This window comes from Epinephelus fuscoguttatus, linkage group LG9 (assembly GCF_011397635.1).
Source record: "Epinephelus fuscoguttatus linkage group LG9, E.fuscoguttatus.final_Chr_v1".
Classification (NCBI taxonomy): Eukaryota; Metazoa; Chordata; class Actinopteri; order Perciformes; family Serranidae; genus Epinephelus; species Epinephelus fuscoguttatus.
Window position 1 is genome coordinate 14,210,402 of NC_064760.1, and position 15,369 is coordinate 14,225,770.

A 15,369-nucleotide genomic window follows, 5' to 3' on the forward strand; every position below is an offset into this window, starting at 1 on the left:
AGAGGCTTTACAGCGAACAACATCCCTCTGTCCTTGGACCCTCACAGCGGATAAGGAAAAACTCCCCAAAAATCCCAAATGATGTTCAAGGTCAGCCTATGACGGACCTACTGTCTGTGTTGGGCTTCTTCTTGTTATTTAGGTGACAACAAATAGGCTATTTCAGGTAGTAAGTATCCATGGAAGTTAACATTAGCTAGCTAATAATGGAGGACGTCGAACAAAATATGCCATCACCTAATGTTACTCGAAGCTTGGCATACTTGTTCATGGCATTTTCGCCTTTCCAGCTAGCAGCAGCAGCGAACAGAACTTTAGCGTTGTTGAGAGACTGATCGAACAGAGGAGGACAGCGTTCAAGCCATCTACAGTGGATGCTAACACCTTCCTCCACACAAGCCAGTAGTAAGACTCAAAATTTATTCTTCACAACCTTTGATGACTCTGGGTAATGTTTATGTGTGTGTGACGTGTGTGTGAAAACAATCTGCTTGTAAGTCTGTATAAAACAATGTCTTTTGACAGTCATTTACAAGGTGCCACAACAAACTCAGTGCTTCAGTAACGTTTCATTAACTGTGTCGGCTCGGACATAACAAACAGAGCGCCTGTCTGGTTTGGGTCGGACTCACAACTCACTTGGGCTCAGGTCAGGATTGGACAGAAATATGTGGCCCGAGCTGCACTCTCCAAGATAATGTAACAAATTAATTTGATTAATCCAATTTTTTTTCACATTTGTAAAATATCTACAGTGAGAAAATCAAGGAATTACAACATGCACAAAAAGGCTAAGTATATAACATATATATAACATAGATAATATCCAGCTACATTAGCAGTCTTGAGTCACGACAGTCATGTAAACCGTGACGTGAATATTTACGACTGTACGTCTAACCTCAGCAGTTTACAGGACTGATGAGACGAATGGACGAAGAGAAGACGCTGCTCACTGATCTGAGGTTTGTCTTGTTGAGGTGAGAGATGAAGCCACGACAGTCAACTGAACAGGGTGCATTTTCTATTTAGATCAGTCTCCATCTGCTGGACAGCTAGGGCTAGCGTACAATCTGTCTACATATATCTGGCTGTGTCGTCAAGAAACACAAAAAGCAGGAGCAGATGAATCAGTTTTCTGTTCTATCTGTGCTGATTATTAAAGTGGATGCTTCATTTAGTCGCAGCATCAGTGCTGACAGTCCATAGCTGTGTGGGATAACCTGTTTCTTTTAAATATGCATAATGACGGCGGCCTTGCACGTGGTTCAAGTCTATTATCATACATGAAAAATAATATTTATGTTTTTATCACACCTCACAGCCCTTTTGACAAGGTAGAAAAGCAGAAAAAAACATTTGTGCTCACAAAATTATGTTTTTTCCATATTTGTGTTCTACTCCTTTTTTCCCTAAGTATTTCTGCACATTTTCCCTTTAATCAATAACTAAATAATGACACTAATAATAATAATAATTCAAAGGATCCCAGGTCAAGAGGGCAGAAAACTACTCGATTAGTTGGTCAACAGAAAATTAACCTGCAACAAATATGTGAAGCAATTAATAAATATATTTTTTCGAAACAAAAATTCCCAAAACATTGTTTGGATTAGGATTTGAAGCTTTTTTAAATGCTAACTAAACATCTTTTTTTTTTTTTTTTCCATGACTTGACTGCTGCAGAGTTGCATTAAACAAGCTATGTGAATACGTCACTTTGGGCTCTGGCAAACAAAAATCTTAATGTTTTTTACAACGTCCTAACACTAGACAAACAAAATGATTATTAGAGAAAGTAAGTGTCAGACTAATCAATAATGACAGCCGTTAGTTGCAGCTCATTTATGATTAATTATGAATAAATAATTCAGACGTTAACACGATGATATGTAACATCTAGTGCAAAGAAATTCTCTGCTGAGTTTACACTATTTATAATCTGTGCACCCCAGAGGAATAATAACAGTCAGGACCATATTACCATTTCAAATGTCGATTTTCAAAATTGCCCGTATGACGTATGCGCACATACATGCAGCTCGAGGCTTTTTTATTTTTTTGGAACCACTTACAGATTAGATGTAATAGACGTGCCGGGAAATGTGCCGCTGAAGGAATGTCAACCACATGTTCAAAAATAAATAGACCTGTGAGAATTGAAACAAGCACTCATAAGGTTAATCAAACCTAATTTCTTCATGGTTTCTCTGCTTTGGTTCCGCCAGCCATTTTCCCTGTCATTTTATTATTCTAGATTTCTTTCTGGGCAACAGTAATCCAGGCATAACTAGGCCCTGCCACACTAAATTAGCTGCAAGCAGACGCAGAACAGAGTGAGAGTGTGCATTTCTCACCTTTTGCATAACACTTCTGCATACCAGCAACGCGTGGGGAAATTAACTAATTAGAAAATGGAGGGGGGCGGCGGATTTGGACTGGCCTCGAATTACACAAAATACTTTTCTCCTTATGCTGTGTTTCTGTGGTCAGCGTGGTGGCAGAGAAACCTCTCTTCATCCGGAGCAACTCTGGCTTCTGATGTGATTAAACTGACTGGTCAGAACAAAAGAAATGAAAGGTTAAGAGAGGAAGAAGGAGTGAGGTTTTGAGCCTTTTCCTCTCGGGTTTTTTTCCTTTTCGCTCGGGGTGGCGTCTCTGGCATGGCACAGGCCCAGGCTGAAGGAGTGTTAAACCTCTCAGGCTGCAGGGAGAAGAAATGACAGGACTCCCTCAAGCTCCCCTCTGTTCTTCTAATGGACTCCTCCGTCGACATGGCGGGGTTAGAAACATCATAAGTTCATATTCCTCCACATGAGACTTTTTTTTTTTTTGCCTTTCCCCCATTTAGCGGTGTTGCCTTTCAGATTCCTCAATGGCTCCATCTCTTTTACCCAAAGAATCAGAGTCCTATCAGTGAAATCAAAGGCGATTACACAGCTCACCAGTCATTTAGGATCTCTGTGGCTGTGGTAAGTATGTAACGCAGGCCGCAGCCCCAAAGTCTCTGTTTATTCAGTGAAAGTGCTCTGTAATTTATTTAAAATAATCTATTTTAACAAATAAAGAGGTCATTGAGTGAGCGCATTGCTGCAGGCGCACATTTAAATACCTCTTTAAGAGTCTGACTGGCTGTCAGGCTGCCGAGCTGGCTGGACCCAGAGGACGCCGAGGCAGGCCTCCTGCTCTGAACAAAGTGATTCACCAAAATTTGAAGAGCAACATCACATGCTTAGTGAGGGAGTACTTGCCCTCTGTTGATCTCTGAGCACTGATCAGCACGGTGAAGCCCCCTTCTTTTTTTTTTTCTTATTGAGATGTTTGGTTCAGATCCAGAGGGCTTGTTTGAAGAGGGGGTGGGCTCAGGCCCTCGTGGATGTTTTGGGGGGGCTGGAGTAAATATGACGGATGGGATTACAAGGAAACCCTCTCTGCGATTTCGAAGGGCTTGAAATAGAGCTGGTTTTTCCTGCATACCAGAACATCTCCCCACTTGCTCTCTGTGGTGGCTCGAGCAGCTCAGGTGCACTGTATCTACGTTATGTCTGCCTGTCTGATGGGATCTGACTGCACCACAGAGCTGGACGCATCAAAGGAAGTCAAAGAGAGGAGGCCAGTCCAACTGTAAGAGGCCCAGTTATATAAATGGAGCCAAAGTACTTTGCTTTATTTGGACTTGTTTGGGCTTATTTGTTTGTACACCACACAGCTTCATACTTGGCAAGATGCAGAGCACAGTTTTTCCTCCCACTTTAAATACCTACAGTATGCAACTTGTTGATGCTGGGTTATAAAACAACTTATTTCCATCATTAAATCTTATACATTATGGCTTTCTGCTATTTTAGCCAACAATAGTTTCACCGAAGACTCCATTAAAGTCAATTTATAAACGTTTTTCCATGCCATTTTTTGGCAAAGCTCACCTGGACCATGAGTGCAGCACGCTGGCTGACTTACCCACCTATGAATCACGTACATTCAGTAGACGTGTGAGGTTCAAGGGCTAACAAAGTGGCTAATTTTTGAGCATATATATATATACAGCACACTGAGGAGGGAAAGAAGAAGACTGACATTTCACCAAACTTTTCTACAAAAACATCAGCGGACCATGACTGGCATCTGGTGCAATAAGTGGTTGGTGTGCAGTGAGCCTCTTCTGTTCAGGCCAAAGAAAACCCGGTTTAGTGTAACCGCCGTTTCCTCGAGCAGCCTCGAAGAGAAGCAGGAGAAAGGAGTTTTGCAAGATGTTGTCATTCCAGTATATAGCTTTATCTTTACATACCACATGTCTTTGTCTGAGAAAATGTGGAGGTATGAGACTTTGTTTTCTTGAGACTCCGTCCGTTGTCAGTCATTTTCCGCTATCTGCAAGTTCATCCTCTCCTGATCCTGACAGATAAGGTCTGTGTTACCTTCTGAACGGTGAAAAGCTCCGTCTGTATTGGCTGACATTGTGGTTTGGGTCAGCGAGTCAGGGTTAGGCTGATGGATTACTTTACTAATGATTTTGGCCTGAGAGTGAGCTTGTTTTAAAAGGCAGACATTCGGCGAGTCAGTTTGAGTTTCATACGATGTTATGGATTGGCGGAGTTGTGTGTAGAGCTCCTCTTCAACGGCCAAAGTCGACACTTGATTATTTAATGTTCTTGTTTTACAAACTGGGCTTAATCTGCAGAGCAAAGAAACAAGAAATTCAATTGGCACGGCTAATTTAAAAACTTAGAGTAGGATGGATTTTTTTTTCACAAACAAAACCTGCAGGCTGAATGGTAGGCGCTTTCACCGTAACATAATACACTGATTCACATTTGAGATGTTTGCATGTACTGTACCACCAGCGGAAGATGTCCACCGTGATTGAGCCCACCCACACTGCAGTGTTGTGAGGGAGCGTGCCCCTTACCTCCCATTGGGGGCAACAAGGTCCTGTGTCCACATTTCAAGCAGGGCTGTCACTCACAGTAGGGGAGAAAGGGTTCTGTCTTGGGGTCAACACTTATGTTCTCCAGCTAAAAAAGCAAGGCTGGCTCTCAGAGGACAGGCAGCAGTTCAACACAGCATGCTTTGTGCTGCATCCATACAGGCCAGAGTGGAGGAGCTCAGAGATGAGCAGAGGGGAAGTGAATCTGACAGTGAAGAGTGAAAAGGAGCCACTGACTTTGTAGTCAAAAACAGTAAGGGCTGGAGTTGAATTTTTTTGCAGTATGTGTGGTTAAATTACCAACACTCTCCTTGTTAATTACCAATGCCTCTTTTACTCTACATGGATATGACAATGCTTTGACCATGAATAGTCTCTCAGATGAAGGAAAAAAGGTTCAGTGTGCTCAAACCAACCTCAAATAGAGAGAAGCAAATGGAGGTGACGGCATACACATAATGCAGACAGTCTGATTATGTCAGTGTCGTGTAACAAATTTAATGGTATTGCGAGTTTCACTGCATCGAAACATTAAGAAATGTTGAAATAAGTAATTCCACTCACAAAAGACCAAAGCCTTAGGTTACCATTTTCTGATTAGGCATACTTTTATACAAGGTTTATAAGCATAACTTATAGTTTTATCAATTAATTGATAATTATGTGAAACATTCCTTTGGCTGGTGTATATCCTTACTTCTCACTTACCTTTCACAAAAAAATGCAATAATTACAACTGACTGACTTATACGCCTCGTTTCCACTTATGTATGTGACCGGTGTCCTTAGACCCGTAGATATACGGATGATGCCTCTAGTGGCTAACACAAGGAAGTGCATTTCTTTGACAATGGATAGAAACCTGATAGAAACTACCTGTGTCCATGGGGGAGAAGCTAATTTTATCCAACGAGTCATAATGACAATCTGACTGTATATGACGTGTAACCATATTTTAGCAGAATAACGTTACTCAGATTCACAGTGCGTTAAAACTAGATAAACAAGTTCTTTTTAATCATACAAACTCACTTGACAATCAACACAGGCAACTGCATGGAATAAAGCAGCCTGTTAGTTAAGCTAGCACACTGTCATACTGTCTCTCCGAAATCCACTACAAAAGTTACATTTTTTTAAAGTACTTGCAGCAAATTCCTAAAGGAATGAATGGAATTCCGGTTGCCTCGTCTCTGTGCACATATGTAAGTGGAAACAAGGCGTTAAAACTCAAGACTTGATGGATCATAGTCGTAATAATCTCTATAAACAGATATCTACAGAAGCCTTCTGGTTTTTGTTTGTAGTCTGAGTAGTACTGATCAATCGTGTTTGAGCAGCAGGTAAACACTTAATGGAGAGAGCAAAAGAGGCAATCTCAGAACCCACTGGCTATCATCTCATGACAATTAAGCTTCATATTAGATTTAAAAAAAAAAAAAATCCATTAATGTGCAGATATCACTTTATAGAGATTAAATGAAATGATGGCACATGGAGGAGGAAGTCTTGGCCCAGATATCCAATTGCTACACCTGATTTCTCAAAATACTGGCCAGAACTTTACCATTGTCAGATCGATAGCCGATGGGTCCTGAGACTGTAGTCGTAATTCTTAAACCTGCGTAAACTCATGTTTCTAGCCACTTGGGGGCAGCACAGCATGGCTAATGTGTTAGCAAACAGTTACACATTCAGAAAGCATGAAGCAACATTGGCGTTTATTTAGGATTGTGGCTCTGTCCACCTGATTATTGTAATTTTTAATGTCTGCCTTCCTTTTAGCTCTGTTTTGGTCTCTACCAACTCCTGAGAGAAAAGTCTTTCTTTTTAGCAGCTAAATGCTCCTCTATGTTCACCAGCTAGTCTCTAACGTTGTCTGCCTGCTAGATCTTTAGAGCTCACATTAAAAAACAGCTGCCATGTGCAGGTGGAAATGACTCTGATGAGAGCTGTAAGAGGGAACTAAAACAGTTAGGGACCATAAAACTAAAACAGTGTGCTGAAAGATGCTACAATGCTCCATAAAGCTGAGAGGAACTGAAGTGTTTGTTGCTATGAGTGACAGCTTTCACATTACACTAAATTCATGCATTGTTGATATAAAAATGATGATTAAAGCAGTTTTAATTAAATACTTACTAACATTTAAAGCTGCAGACTAGAAACCTTATTATGATGTGGTTCTACGAAATGGCATCCTAATGATTTTTAAGGTGTTAAAAATGGTTTTATAACTATTAACAAAGCCATTGGTTACAACTTAAACCCTCCCTCCTTTAAATATGTCTTATCAGAAAGTGGTTTCTGTCTTTGGAGGGTTTCAGGCAGGTTGCAGCTCTTCTCTGCACTTGCACTGATGATGTTTTATCTGAGTGTCTGGTGCCAATTTGTCCATCTTTGAACCTCTAATTGAGTTAGCCAGGATTAGCACGCATAACAGCCCTTCTATGAGTCTGGAGGAGATAAAAGGGAGGGGGGAGAGTGAAAGACGCAGAGCGGCGGATCGACACATGTTTGGGCCGGTGTCACCTCTTAATGTAATTTGGCACATGGTGCTATGTGCTTCTTCTGGTGTAGAGTTTCTTTTAAGTGGCTAATGCCTGCGGTGGGTGAGCACCCACGGGGGACAAGAGAGGTCAGTGTTTTGGGTGGAACGTGTGGAGAAGGTGTGGGGGATCTTCCTGTCATTCACCGCTCATTCCTCTGAGGCCTGCTGACCTTTGACCTCCCCCATGCAGACAAACCAACAACCTCAACCTCAGCGACAGAGCAGAGTAGCAGCGTTGGTATTACTATTTGCCAGTGGAAGGACACAGTTAAACTTGATTTTTAAAAAAAGAGGACTACAATATGTGTTGAGTGATGTTGTTCAGCATATTGTAAGATGAGTTTTGTTTTTGTACATTACCCTATTTCAATTATGTTTATTTGGATTATTGACATTAAAGTGGTGATTCCATATTTTTATAGTGTAAATGTCTTTATGTTTGTGCCTAGTGCTGTGCACACTCCTGTAGTCTGTCACTATTTGGCTTAACGGTGTGATACATCCGAGCCGGTTAGTAGAAAAATGTTGGCATTGTCATTTCTGAAAACTACAGATACGTTACATTGGTACACAATTACAGTATGTAGCAGATAAATTGAAACTTTTCAACATGGTTGTGTTGAGAGTGTGTAGTTAGGTTTAAGCACAAAAACTATTTGGCTCATAAAGACTGTGTTTTGGCTTAAAATATCCTGTTTGGGAGGCAAAATCCCAGCAGGAAAAGCAGCCATTTCTTTGTTAAAGAAAAAAAAAAAAAAAAATCGCTTTTGGGCAACTATCCCAGCAGGGAAAGCAGCGATGTCTTGGTTGTACCTGAAAAGACGCTGTAAAAAAAAAAACAGCTACGATTTGCTAAATCACAACCTGTTTTGTTGTTTGTTGGCCTCCAACGGTGGTCTGCAGCTTGGCCAGCATCTCCAGCTGTCTAAGTTAACTTATATTTTATGTTACTTTAGAAATGTTGATATGATACCTATGAAACATGCTAATGTAATGTATAGGTGGTTTGTAGAAAACATTGTCAAAGTTGTCAAAGTTCTGTTGTAGAACAGCCGTCATTAACATGGCCAAAACCTGAACGTAATTGTAATATATTAACTATCTAGTTACTATATTACAATTATGTTCAGGTTCGGCACTTTATTTTTAAAACGAGCACGATTTTATGACAAGATATAAGATGACTTGTTAAGTTAGACATCATTTGGTCTTTTTGTGTCCAGAAATGTTTGTCTCTCTTTTCTGAAGATGATGACTCGGCGTCACCCTGACAGACGGTTCACATTAGTCATCTGAGGTACGCAGGAAAAGGTTAAGATAATGTCCAAAGTGGAAAAAATTGAGCCATTAACTCCAGACTGATCCTAAACTGGACGGCAAACTATTGGTCACCTGGGGCGTCCAGTGGCTGCCACTCAAACTTTCCATCTCATTAATTCCTCCTCTTTCTCTCTTCTTATAAGTACAGACGTAGTGGGAAGCTTCAATCAGCTTCACGATGACACAACCTCTCCGTGTTCATGCTCTCTGTCCAATGTGCCACCACATACACACAAACACGCACATGAGCACGCACGCACACACACACACACACACACACACACACACACACTTACATGCCCAACTGGCAGACATCTGTTGATAATCAGTGCCCAGTCTCAGCAGAGAACTTGTGATATTTAATATTTCCTCACCACTTGAACAAATAAGCTCTAATAACTGCAAGGTACTTGACCACAGGAGTCGAGGAGATGTGCAGCATGAAAGGAACTGTGTGCGCTTTGGTTGAATCTGCGTTGTTAAACTTTCCATAGAATTTTACCCTCAGCACATATACTGAAAAAGAAAATCAACTTTAAACCCACCACCCACCAACCCTGAAAACCACAAAAACTTAAACAGTGAACAAACATTATAAATCACTGCTTAAAAGATGATATAAATAGTTATAAATACTCACAAACACCACTCACACATATGGTACACACACACACGTGCACTCACATACACACACTTAAAGTTGATGCGCCGCGGAGGTGTTTCAGAGCTGCAGAGCATCGAGAGACTTTCATAAAACACTCATTAACTTCCTTTACAAAGCCGCCTTTGTGACCTGCCAGACCCTTGACTACTCTGCCCTGCTCTCCCTCTCTCTAACACACACACACACACACACACACACACACACAGCTTTGTGCACACACGGATAGTTTCTAGCCCAATGAGAGAGTACATAAACACTAAATAGGATTAAAGTTTAAAGTGTTACAGCTACCTGGATATTTTTTCAGGTAGCTCCTTTGGAATATGAAGGGCTCCATGCAGCCTTTTAAGAAAAGAAATAAACTACTTTTGCAGCAAATACACCAACTAATGTTAGACCTGTGCCCAGGCGAACCACAGAGAAGTCTGAAAAGACTTCAGCCTTTTAGTTTTTGGACAATTCTTTATTATTAAATTGGTTTCTGTGGAGACATTTGAGGGTAAATAACAAAGACTTGGATTGACACCTCGGCCCTCAGAGATAGCCGTGTCCCCTGAATCAACTGAACAAGTTATTCTTTATGTCCTCGTAAATCACATATTACACTAATCTAATACAAATTATACTCTCAGTGCAGGATTCTCTTTGCAGTGGATGACTAAGAAAACAATATTGCAGTCAAAGCTGAATTCAAAATTGAGTAATAAAATGAAAAAGTATAATTAGCACCCTGAGGTGCTCCAGTGTCTTAAAATGTGGTCAAAGTAGAAATATATTATATTAAAGTAAATGTGAGAGTCATAGTATGAAATGCCCCTCTGCTGCTTCAGATGTTAAAGCCAAGGTTCAACACTCAGAGGTGGTTACATCAGTTCCTGTCGCAGTGAGTAAGGCGGTTCATTTATGGATAGTTTTGGTTTATTTGTCCATTATTTCTGTGTGTAATGATCACATTGTACCGATCAAAGTAAAGGCTGGAATCTACTGAATGCAGCAACATTACTGGAATAAAAAGTAAAAAAGACAGAGAGATTATGAACCAGCTAAATGTTTAGCAAGATGATGTGAACCACTAACTCCTGTTGAATGTTTTCAACAAACAGTTCAGGTTATAGTTTAACTTTTATCCATTATTTTTCTTCCCTTAGTTAACCTTGCAGTTTGTTTAAACCATAGACTGTATAGAATAAAGGATTTAGCTTATGTTACAACACCCATTGGTTTGTGGACTCACATTTTGAAGCCTCAGGTTTGGCATTTCAGCCGTCGCCATCTTGGTTCTTTGGAGCCAGAAGCAACCATATTTGGATGAGAGGGCGGAGCTGTGGAGAAGCAAAGGATAGATGTGACTGTAGTGACAGATAGCCTGTCACTCAAGTGGCCCCGCCCCTAAAATATGCATAATAACATGTAAACAAGTGAGTCATATAAATTCACCCCCTGTACATTCATTCATTTTCCTGTAACAGCTTATCCTTATCCCACCTGACATTAGACAAGAGGCAGGGTACACCCTGGACAGGTCGCCAGACTATCACAGGGCTGACACACAGAGACAGACAACCATTCACACTCACATTCACACCTACGGACAATTTAGAGTCACCAATTAACCTGCATGTCTTTGGACTGTGAGAGGAAGCTGGAGTGCCTGGAGAAAACCCACGCTGACACAGGGGGAATATGCAAAGTCCACACAGAAGGCTCCCCCACCCAGGGGTTCAAAGTGGGAACCTCTTGTTGTGAGGCGGCAACGCTAACCACTGTACCACCGTGCCACCCCCCTGTACAGTTGTTATAAATGTTGAAATTAGCTTTAGAAACCAAAACATGATTTTGCACCAGGCTGTAAACATGTTTATTTCTGCTGTAAAGTTGGGCAATATAACATGAGGGTCTATGTGGATTGACTTGTCTTTGGAGCCAGTCCCAAGTGGCCATTCAAGGAACTGCAGTTTTTGCCAATTCCACATTGGCTTAATTTTTCAACCCCAGAGGTTACCACTTTGTTCAAAACATGTATGACAATCTGACTGCTTGCATTTCATATTTGTTAAATATCTTGTTAACTTTGTCAGTGCAGTAAAATATTTCAGATATTCTTACAGATGGTTTAACACTAATAATGGATGTAACCAATCCAACTATTCCAAAATCTGGTTTGCAAATGTTTATGGAGGAAGGCAATGGATTCAACATGTTTGTTAGACCTCAAGGATACACACAATGTGTTTTGATTTGTCTGTAAGAAAACATCACCTTTATTCTGCAAAATAAATTATAATAAGTTGATTGTTTAAGTATTTTTTTTTTAGCAGAAATGCCAAAAATCCACTGCTTTGAATTTCTCAGATATCAATATTTGCTGCTTTTAAGTTCCCTATTATTGTATCTGAAGTTTTAAATCATTAGGTTTTGGACTGTTAGTCAGGCGAAACAAACATTCTGAAGAAACACCACCTTGAGCATATTTTGTGACATTTTATAGGCCAAACATTTAACTGACTCCTCAAGAAAATACCTGACACAGAAATCATTAATGAAAATAACTGTTAGTTGCAGCCCCTGGTACACTATGTTCATAGAGACAGGAATGATAGTAAAATCATGAAACACCCCAGTTAAATAAACCTATAACATAATCCTTATTAAAAGATGAAGCTGTTTACTTTAACAACATTTGAATCAGCAGATTCTCCACCAGCAGCAGCGTGACGAAGCTGCTCTTCCACGGTAATGAATTTACCACAAGGCACTTCTTCCTGCCTGCCCTCGGATCAAAGTGAGCAACCTGCTCAGGTTTCAGCAGCCAGGAGGACCAGCCGAGGCAGATCAGCCTGCACTTCCAGCAGATGAGTGGAGAGGTTTGGGGAAGAGGTCAGCCGCACACCGGGGGATTCCCTGACAGCAGCTTTGCCAAAGACCACCAAGGTGATTGGTAGATGAAACGACATTCTTATCCTCGCTCCCCGAGGGCAGAGAGACAGAGAGGGTGGTGGGTGAGGGAGGATGTAGATGACATGTTTCACTTTATTTTGGAGTTTGCTCTGTTTGTCTGTGTGAAGGTGTGTGGAGACATCTTCATGAACTCAGCCATTTACATTCAATACGCCCACTATACTGAAATGAGCTGAAGAGAGGTCGGCGTCGGAGCGGTACACGTTCTATAAAGGCACACTTGTTAAGTACGACCTGAGGAAAACTGCAGCGGAGTCAAGAGCGCAAAGAAGTGGGGAAACAACCTCCATGATGGATGATAGAGAAATAAGTATCTGGGCTGGGGGGGAAACTTCTAATTACGAGAAGGGAGGCACACGCTCATTCATCCCAAGGGGGGCTCTCAGAGCCTCGGCCTCATGAATTGAATAGTGTGGTGAGGAGTTAAGGGATGGACCAGAAGTGGCACCTTTGCCAACCACAGCGCCCGAGCCACCTCGACTCCTTTTACCACATGCAATTGCTCCTTCCACGTACCGCGGACCGTCACATAATCAAGCCCTTCTCGCTGCCTCACACCAAAAAAGACACGAATCTGAATACAGCCCCCCCTCTCATTTATTGCCTTATAAAAAGACTTTTGGTCAGTTTCTGCATCTCTAAAACGAGCACGTTGGTTTTCCCCCCACATAGTGCTCCATTCATCATAGGCTGGTGTAGGGAGACCTACTGCTCTTACATTTCCTGTAATTGGAGTGGCAGAGCTCCAAAGGTTGGCATTAATATTAAAAGAAAGTAGCAAAAATGAATTATTTCCTGACAGTTTCTCACCTTTGCCAACTGGTATTTGTGTAATCAGTTATGTTCCAGCATGGGGGTGTCTGCATATGTCTTTGTTTGGTTACAAACCAATTTGTCACCTTTTATACTCCCGACTTCCTCTTAGGTCAAGAGGCCCCTGCGGCGCCCTAAATGCTCTCCACAAGCTTATGAGGCTTGGTGGTGAATCTGGTGCCTGTGAGGCATAACTCTCGCTGTCAAAACAGAGAGGGAAACCATGATTCTTCGCCATGGAGTCCCACGCTGCTCCACTCTAATAAGCCCACAGACATGAGGTCATTTTTTTAGCCCTCACTTGCTTGGAATTATTGAACGTGACTGCATTGTTGGTTTGAATAACTTCACGTAAGTTGTTAAAACATGATATTTTAAACACCAGATTTGCTTTAAGTTTGTGTGTGTGAGTTCAGTTTACAATTTACATCAGCTGTAGGTGCTAAATCCTGAGAAGAAAGTTATCTCATTATCACCACAGGGCAGCTCGGTTTTTGCAAGAACTGGATGTTGAACTTTAAAATGAAAACTTGGAAATGCTCCTTTCCTGCTTGACCACTTTCTCAAAGTGGGCCGTTGTCCAGCAGCTACATGTAGTCACTTCACGGTTTGTGTTACAGTACATATTGACATTTGAAGTTAATGTTTTGAAATATAGGCCAATCATATATTTTGACAAGACAGATGTGAACCTCATTGAGTGTTTCTGTTTTTGGGTGAAACGAAAACACGATCTGATGGTCATTTACAGTAATGTTTTCTTCCAATGTGCATTGCTGAGTGTGCACGCTGCAGACGTGAAAATGAACTTGAAAAGGAGGGGAAAAAAGACTGAAAAGGGAGCTTTTGATAGAAAGAAATGCACCCAGCTGTGAGCTGGACTCGACACATGTGATGTATAAATAAACTTGTATCTCACGCCAGGTTTTCAACAAACCACTGGCTAAATGGGAGATTTTATTTCAAATTAGAATTTCCTCGTAGATCTGGAGATATCAGACTTAAGCATAATGAGAAGTGATGGGTCTTAAAATACTGTAGATTTGATTTGATGTAGGTGTTGAATTGATTTGCTATGAACAAGGTTCTGCTTTATTAACTGACCTGCACCTGCTGAGTGGGAGTCAACTGGTCACGATAAATATTTCATTTAATTACATGTCAAATTATATATCAGTTATCTCTATAATGTTAAAGTGGCATGTAAATTCCAAACAGAGTGAGCCTCCTGTTTGTTGGCATCATTCATGTTTTATTTGTGGCTTTAAATGAGAAGTTTTCTTCCTTTGCAGTAATAAACTTTTGATTAATGTAGCTACAGCGGCTTAAATTATTGAGGCTGTTTATATTTCTCTTACGCTCTAATTATGCACTTATGCATTTACATATTTGCACGAAAAGTTCACAAGATACAAATCACATTCAAAGGCCTTTTTTATTGGCAAATTGGAATAAATACCTAAACTCTTGACCATCACACGCATTAAGATGTTTTCTTTTTCTGCGCAGTCAATCATGTGCTTTGACATACAAAAATAGACCCGGGACACTTAGCAAAGAAAACCTCATTTATAACACGCTCCAGTGCATATATTACACATATTTAAGAAACACTCGTGGATGCTGTGGGACTGCTTCAAGAACCACTTGAGGCAATGTTTGCTTTAATTAATGAAATGGAAATGGCTATTAAAATTAACACTTCAATTATCTTTGGAAACAGAGCCCGCCTCATGTGGGTGAAGTTCAACCGCTTAAGTGTGGGGTTGTGTCCCGGGAAGAGAAGAAAAAAAGTGAAGAAATACTCCACCGACATGAAAGGGCGTTAAGAGCATTACCCTTCGTGGTGGGGAGACTTTTAGCCGGCAGCCTTTTAAGAGTGATAGAACGCAGGTTTCCTCTTCCATTCATACACTGTGAGTCTTGGATGCCGCGTACAACATGAAATATTTGTGTGGGAACATCATCATGGTTCGAATATATTGGCAATGGCAACGAGGCATAAGGGTTTCCCTATTTGTGCCACAAGATGAGAGGGTGTTTCTTTCTCTGGCGCCAGAGGCCTTGTGAACCATGAGCTGATCAAATGGGCGACCTCGTGTTCCTGTGGACAGTGGTTGTGTTTAAATAATGCTC

The 15,369-nt window shown here is 41.0% G+C and overlaps 1 long non-coding RNA gene across 2 annotated transcripts in view; it reads right to left on the minus strand.

Annotated features, from left to right (window-relative positions):
* LOC125894146 (uncharacterized) overlaps nt 1–15,369 on the minus strand; it is a 218,792-nt gene that overhangs the window by 37,944 nt on the left and 165,479 nt on the right. For both annotated transcript variants that reach the window (XR_007450043.1, XR_007450044.1), the window contains exon 4: nt 10,697–10,784. This is a non-coding gene — a long non-coding RNA (uncharacterized LOC125894146). The remainder of the gene's footprint in view (nt 1–10,696; nt 10,785–15,369) is intronic.